We start from the raw sequence: 6,588 nt of genomic DNA, 5'->3' as shown, positions 1-6,588 counted from the left end.
ATCGGTGAATCGTTCTTTGAGCGCAGAACGAGTCAAACCAGCGGGACCCTTGGTGGGGGGTTGATGTCGATGGTGGGGCGGCTGCGGCGGCGACGCTCGCGTGTGCCCGACCACCGTCGTCTCCCACCGCCACCAACGGGGTTTTCGCAACATCGCGCCGCCGCATGACTCACACTCGTACCTATATACACGCTTTGTTATTATTATGATATTATTATTCGACAACAAAAAAAGCCGTTTTCTCGATTTAAAACCATGATCAATCTACAACGTTCGTCGACGAAAGGGACACTGGTCTATTAATTGACTAATACAAATATTATAAAATATTCGTCTGCGACCCATCTATCCATATAAAACTATAGTTCAACAAATGTGTGGTCGAAAAACGACACCACATAATACACATTAATAGTATAGCCTAATAGGTAGGTTAATGGTGTTGACGCATTAACGGTCTGGGGAGTTCGGAATGCGAAATACCGTTTTTTTTTCTCGATTTGCGCAGTAGCGCCGGCGCGGCGTATGACAAACGGGTGTGAATTGATTGAATAAACGCACTAGTTGTTGAAATATTAACCTAAGCAATGCCTGATTGAATTTGAAGGCATAACGACTTGTGGGAGCCGTGCTGGACTATGCTGCTGCACTCGACCTGCACGTCTGCACCACTCGTCGAAGAGGTCTGAGCTGGTAAATTGTGCCTATACCGTAGTATACAGTAGTAAAGCCGATAGACTGATTGGATAGATGATTATATATATATATATATATATATATAGCTGGACATGCAGCCATGCAGAAACAGACTCCTGGTAAATTCGAATCTAGGTAAAAAAATCCCCGGAAAAAAAATCTCCAAAGCTATACCTAACTGTACTGTTGGGTACAGTTGTCAAAAATAATAATTCCCTTAATAATTCATTATAATAAAAATATATAAAATTTGATTGATAATTATTATATTATTATAATATTGATAAATAGGTTCATAATATTATATTATATATGATATTGCTATATAAATATTTATTTATTTAATATTTATAACCAAATAGGTATATCATTGTTAATAAAAATTAAAAAAACAGTATATGACATACGTTGAATCTCATTTTGACAAATATTATACTGAAATTAAATAATATCATATATACATCTTACATTATTTTTTAACTTAAGTATTAGTATGTAATATACTACAATTATCAATTTTATAATTAAAAGTATAATAACTAATAACATTATCTAGACGAAAAAAAGTAATAACAGCAATTATATTTATATTTATTGGAAGGTAATTTCGACGACTTTAATATAAGTAAAAATTTTGTTTTATCAAGATTTTAAGGTAAAATTAATGTATCATTTAATAGTCGATCATATTATGTAGCCCACCCCAAAATTATTTCTATATACTCCACTGGAATGAATTGACTTTTTATAAAATTTAAAGTTCTAATTATTATCTAGGCAATATAATACGCTTTATATTATATTTTAATTTTAAAGCGAACTATGAGTATTTTATGATATACAATTATATATAAGTATTTGCTTTGGGGATTTTGGATTTTTTTCCGTGGACTTTTTTTCGATTCCCGGTAAATTCCACGTTCGAATGAACGATTTTGATGTCGGATCTGTATTTCTTTATATTATGTAAAATACTAATTTAAGTAGTTTCGACTGTTGGTGTATCATGAAATAATTTCATTATTTTATAAGGAATAAAAGTAATAAACGTTTTAAATATGTATTGATTATATAATATTCATATTGTATGTACCTTTATAGACTAATACAAGGGTAACAGTTTGCATTTAAATGAAAAGTTTTAATACCTAATAATGCTGGCTATGAATTAAATGTTTAAAAAATCCCAAAAAACGACATAGACGTAGATCGTAGATAAGATTTAAAAAATCAAATACAAAATAAGTATTGCAAATAATTATCTATTTAATTGTATTTTTTATTAATGCAGTCGGCATACCATGGTCGGCATGGTTAACTTTGCATGCCTAGTAGCCAGTAAGTACCTACACTGAATTGAAAAGTTTTAATATCAAAAATTCATTGTAATTTTCCAATTTTATTTTTGAAAATTCGATAGAATTCAGGATTAAGTGATGTTTGTTATGTGTGAAAATATTGCAATAAAAATTATTATTTGTTGAATTAGAATTTAGATCACAGTTATTATACTTCTTCGAAAAACATTACAACAGCCACACACTGTAGCAACAATTCAATCCAAGTAATTTCGAGCGCTTAGAAATCTAAAATTATGATATAACTATATAAATTATATCTTGTTTTTAACAGCGGTTGCTACTGCTATATTATACTATTATAGTCTATATGGTCACCTATGACGGACTGTAAAAAAAAATAGTGCATATAGCCATATAGGAGATGTGACGATTTTGTATTTGTGTAAGTCTCTAAAGTCTAAAGACACTCGAAACCGATGGAATCCTATAGATACGGACTCAATCATAGTTAGGGCAGTGAAATTATATTCTAAGATTTAATTTAATATAACAAAATATTTATGTATAGATATGTAGCAAATTGGTAACTATTTATAAAGGTTAAAGTCGAAACAATAAAGATAAATTGATAACGAATTGAGCATGTATAAGAAATTATGACGGTATTAATTGATTTTTTTTTCATAATTATCAATAAATCCAATTACGTTTTCTCTGGATCGATAGTTCATTAGTTGATATGTTAACAGTTTCTAATTACTCAAGGTTACATGAATCCGTAAATAATAAATAATTATTGTGTGACTAGGCTTTTCTAAATAATGATTATACAAGTTAATGAGTTATAATAATAATATATAGGTTCTTATACAATGTGGTATGCAAAACTTATGAAATAAACACCACCAGCAGTGTCGGTTATAAAAATTGGAACAATAATAATAGCTACAAGGACAAAAGTTAAATGCAAAAATATTTTACTTATGACTAGATCAAATGAGACCGTTTTATAAAAAAAATATTTTTCCAAATACGTAATATCTTAATACAGCTAATAAAGGTAAACAATGGCATAATATAGCAATATATTATATGTAAGGTACCTTACCGTTCTAGTCTAAAATAGTAAAATGTAAGATATGGTTAATATTATTTTAAAATTAAAATTTAACGATGATAAAAATTCGCAAGTATAGGTATATAGGTAATAAATAATAGTTATTAAAATGGATAAAAAATAAAACTACGTCACTTCATGTGCGTATGCTGCAGTGTACCGCAATAATAATATTATCATTGACAAGAACGCACATTTTATGCAATTATTGCGAAATAAAATGATTTAAAGTAAATCATAAATTAAAAAATAATTCTAATACCAATTAATTATTATAATTCATAAAAAATTGTTTTGTTTATTTAAATAGAATTATAAAATCAAAAGTAATAAATGCTAATAAAATGTATATTAATCTGTAGTAAAATTATTATTTATAATATACGAACTAGAATTTGCGTCATGCATTCAAGCCACACCGCTACAAATCAATTCAATATAATAAAGCCTGATTTAAAGATCTACACGATTTAAATTATATTCCAATCATCAGATATTGTGTATAACATTTGTTTTTTTTTTTGACGTTAAAAACCTAATAAATAATTTATAATTAAGTATCCGTGATTATTTATACGTGGAACAATATATCTAACTGATAAGAAAAACCGGCGAATTCGATGTGCTGTTCAGTAAGTTTCGAATGTACATCGTCATTGAATATGTCACTGTAATGGATATCCTAAATTATAATTAAAAGATAATATTTTTTAACGAAAAACGATTTAAATGGGAGACGGTGTGTTTAAAACTCTACTTCAAAAGATATTTTATAATTTATTTTTACTATGTATATAGATACTCTTAGTAATACGATAGGTAATAGATATAGTTACGTGACATAAATAGCTTAAAATTAGAATACATTTTTTTTAAAATATAATTATATAATGTATATACAGTGTAGTATATACATTGTGCACGCTATACATAATAATATATATATATAGATAGATATATATATATGATACGCCTGGATAACAATGTAAATTATACAGGAGTTACTTATCTATAGTGTAGCATAGGAATCTGTGGTGTTTGGTGATAAACAAGGCCGGGTCTAGGGTGGAGATACCGGGGATTTAACCCCGAGCGTAAAATTATCGAACAACCGCCTCACACAACCCTCCGAAATGCGGGGCACTGCGCGGTGGATTGGAGTGCCACCGACACGTGGCGCGGGAGTTAGCGATAGCGGCCTGACCTTCCGGACTTTGTCGAACGAGTGCGCGCAACTGCTGAAGTGCTCATCAACGCCGACAAAATTGGTTGCGCAGCCGTCGGAGAACACGTCGCTACAGGCACACAACGGCGGGCAGTGAACCGATCGAATGTCGCTGAAAAGACGTCCGCGGACATGTCAATCACTGCAACTTCCGAGAGGACCTCCTTAGTACAACAGAAACAAGCAAATGAGAAAATGTATATGTTAATAAAAATGTCGCACCTCGCGCAGGGGCCCGACCATCGTCGATATCTATACACGCTCGAACGGCCGCCACTGCTGCACGCGTGTACCTGACAACAGTCAGCCGCCTCACGCACACACAGAACACTTCGTAATGACTTATTGCAGCACCCGATCGGAGAGAAATCACCCAAAACTGGCGGGATATCAGAGCGGACAAAACACGCGGACCGGCATGCATGGCAGCTGGTCAATATAGATGCCACCGACGACGTAACAAAAATAAGACGGGTTGGATAACAAAATCTGATGTTTGGAGTCGTATGTCAACAACGAATGACGTAGTCGACCTCTTATGCGAATCGCTTCATTCAACATCTTATGCGAATCGCACCAGCTACCGGGCTACGGGCTAGGGGCTCGGACTTATTGCCGCGGTCATAGGGTCATTATAGTGATTATATAAAAAAAAAAGCGTCACACATTTTTAGCGTAGAGTAAGAGTAATAGATAAGCGACAAAGTCTGACGGCCGTCATAGAATGTGGCGCCGCGTGCTATATATAATGACGTGTGGGGGACGGAGTGGCCGAGTGGACTAAGGCGTCGGTTGCGACGCAGTCGACCCGAGTTCGATTCCTCGGCCATGGGTGGCATTTTTCTTCAGTCACGGTGTCCGGAGACCGGAGAACAAGTGCCGCCATCCCCCACCCGGGCATGGCAGATACCTACGGGTGCCCGCTTGAAAATCTGCCAAAAACTACACAAACGTGTTTACCAACCAACAGTATCCTCCCCTACAAATAAACAAAAAAACAGCTAATGGCCATAGTAGCAGGGCTTAATGACCAATTAAAAAAAAATAATAATAATAATGACGTGTATAATATAACATATGACGTAAATATACGAATTTTTCACTTTTTTTACGGTTTTCTTACAATATCTCTAAACTAATAACTACAATAGTTTACACGGAAATTGAAGATAGTAAAATTTGTGACAAGAAAGGTCCCATACATTTTTAGCGTAAGAGTAATAGATATATACATATTCTACGTTCGATCCATTTGCAAATACATATTATATTATAATATATACGTCATTATAGAGCGCAGAGCCACATTCTATGACGGGCGGATGGACTTTGTCGCTTATTCATTACTCTACGCTAAAAATGTATAGAATCTTTCTTGTCACAAATTTACGATCTTCAATTTTTATCGTAAAGTTAATAATTTTGAAGATATTGTAAGAAAACCGTAAAAAAGTGAAAAATTTCACCTAAAATCCAAGATGGCGGATGGTTGCGGACCTCAGAGGGATAGCGCATTTTTTTGGTCAATCAGGGCCCTAAGACGAAACTTTTAGCCGAGTTTCAAAACTTTAGTATTTATTGGAATTCAAAACCCCCTATTGACTGGATTACCCAGGTTATGATGAAATTAATTTTAATTTAGCTTACAGTTTAAACCAAATTGAAATAAAAAAAACACTCAATGCTCAAATTCTAGACCATTAATATTTAATGCTGAAATGCTTGACCTCTCGGCTCCCACTAGTAACCAACTTCACAAAACGAAGTAGGTAGCTAATTTAAAATATCATCATTGTTGTCATTATAAATATTAAATAGTTATTATTTCTTCAATGATTTAGAGATACAGACAACAGTTCAATTCATTAATATCAACACGACTATGGGAAATATACACGAAAGTAAACATAATAATATAATACTGTTATAATAATTAAAACAATTTAACAGAACAATGTACGTAGGAGTAATAACTAATAACTAATATGTCTTCATTGGCCAGCTTCGTCATTTGATATGGGAGTGGTTATTAAAATGTTTGGAGTAACAAAGGATGATAAAAATAAAACGGAACATTATTTTTCATTCTGACGGAAATTAAAAGCAGGAATTCTACGGCTCGGCTCAGATAACAAACCGGCAAGTGTATTTTATTAACATTATCTGTCAATCTCATATTCTCATCCACCTTTGGTCAACATACTGTGGGTAGCGGAACCATGCCAGTTAGTCAGACAAGTATTACTTAC

The sequence above is a fragment of the Metopolophium dirhodum genome, chromosome 4 (genome assembly GCF_019925205.1).
Source record: "Metopolophium dirhodum isolate CAU chromosome 4, ASM1992520v1, whole genome shotgun sequence".
Lineage (NCBI taxonomy): Eukaryota > Metazoa > Arthropoda > Insecta > Hemiptera > Aphididae > Metopolophium > Metopolophium dirhodum.
The sequence above is the reverse complement of the archived record's forward strand: the minus strand, read 5'-3'. Positions refer to the sequence as shown.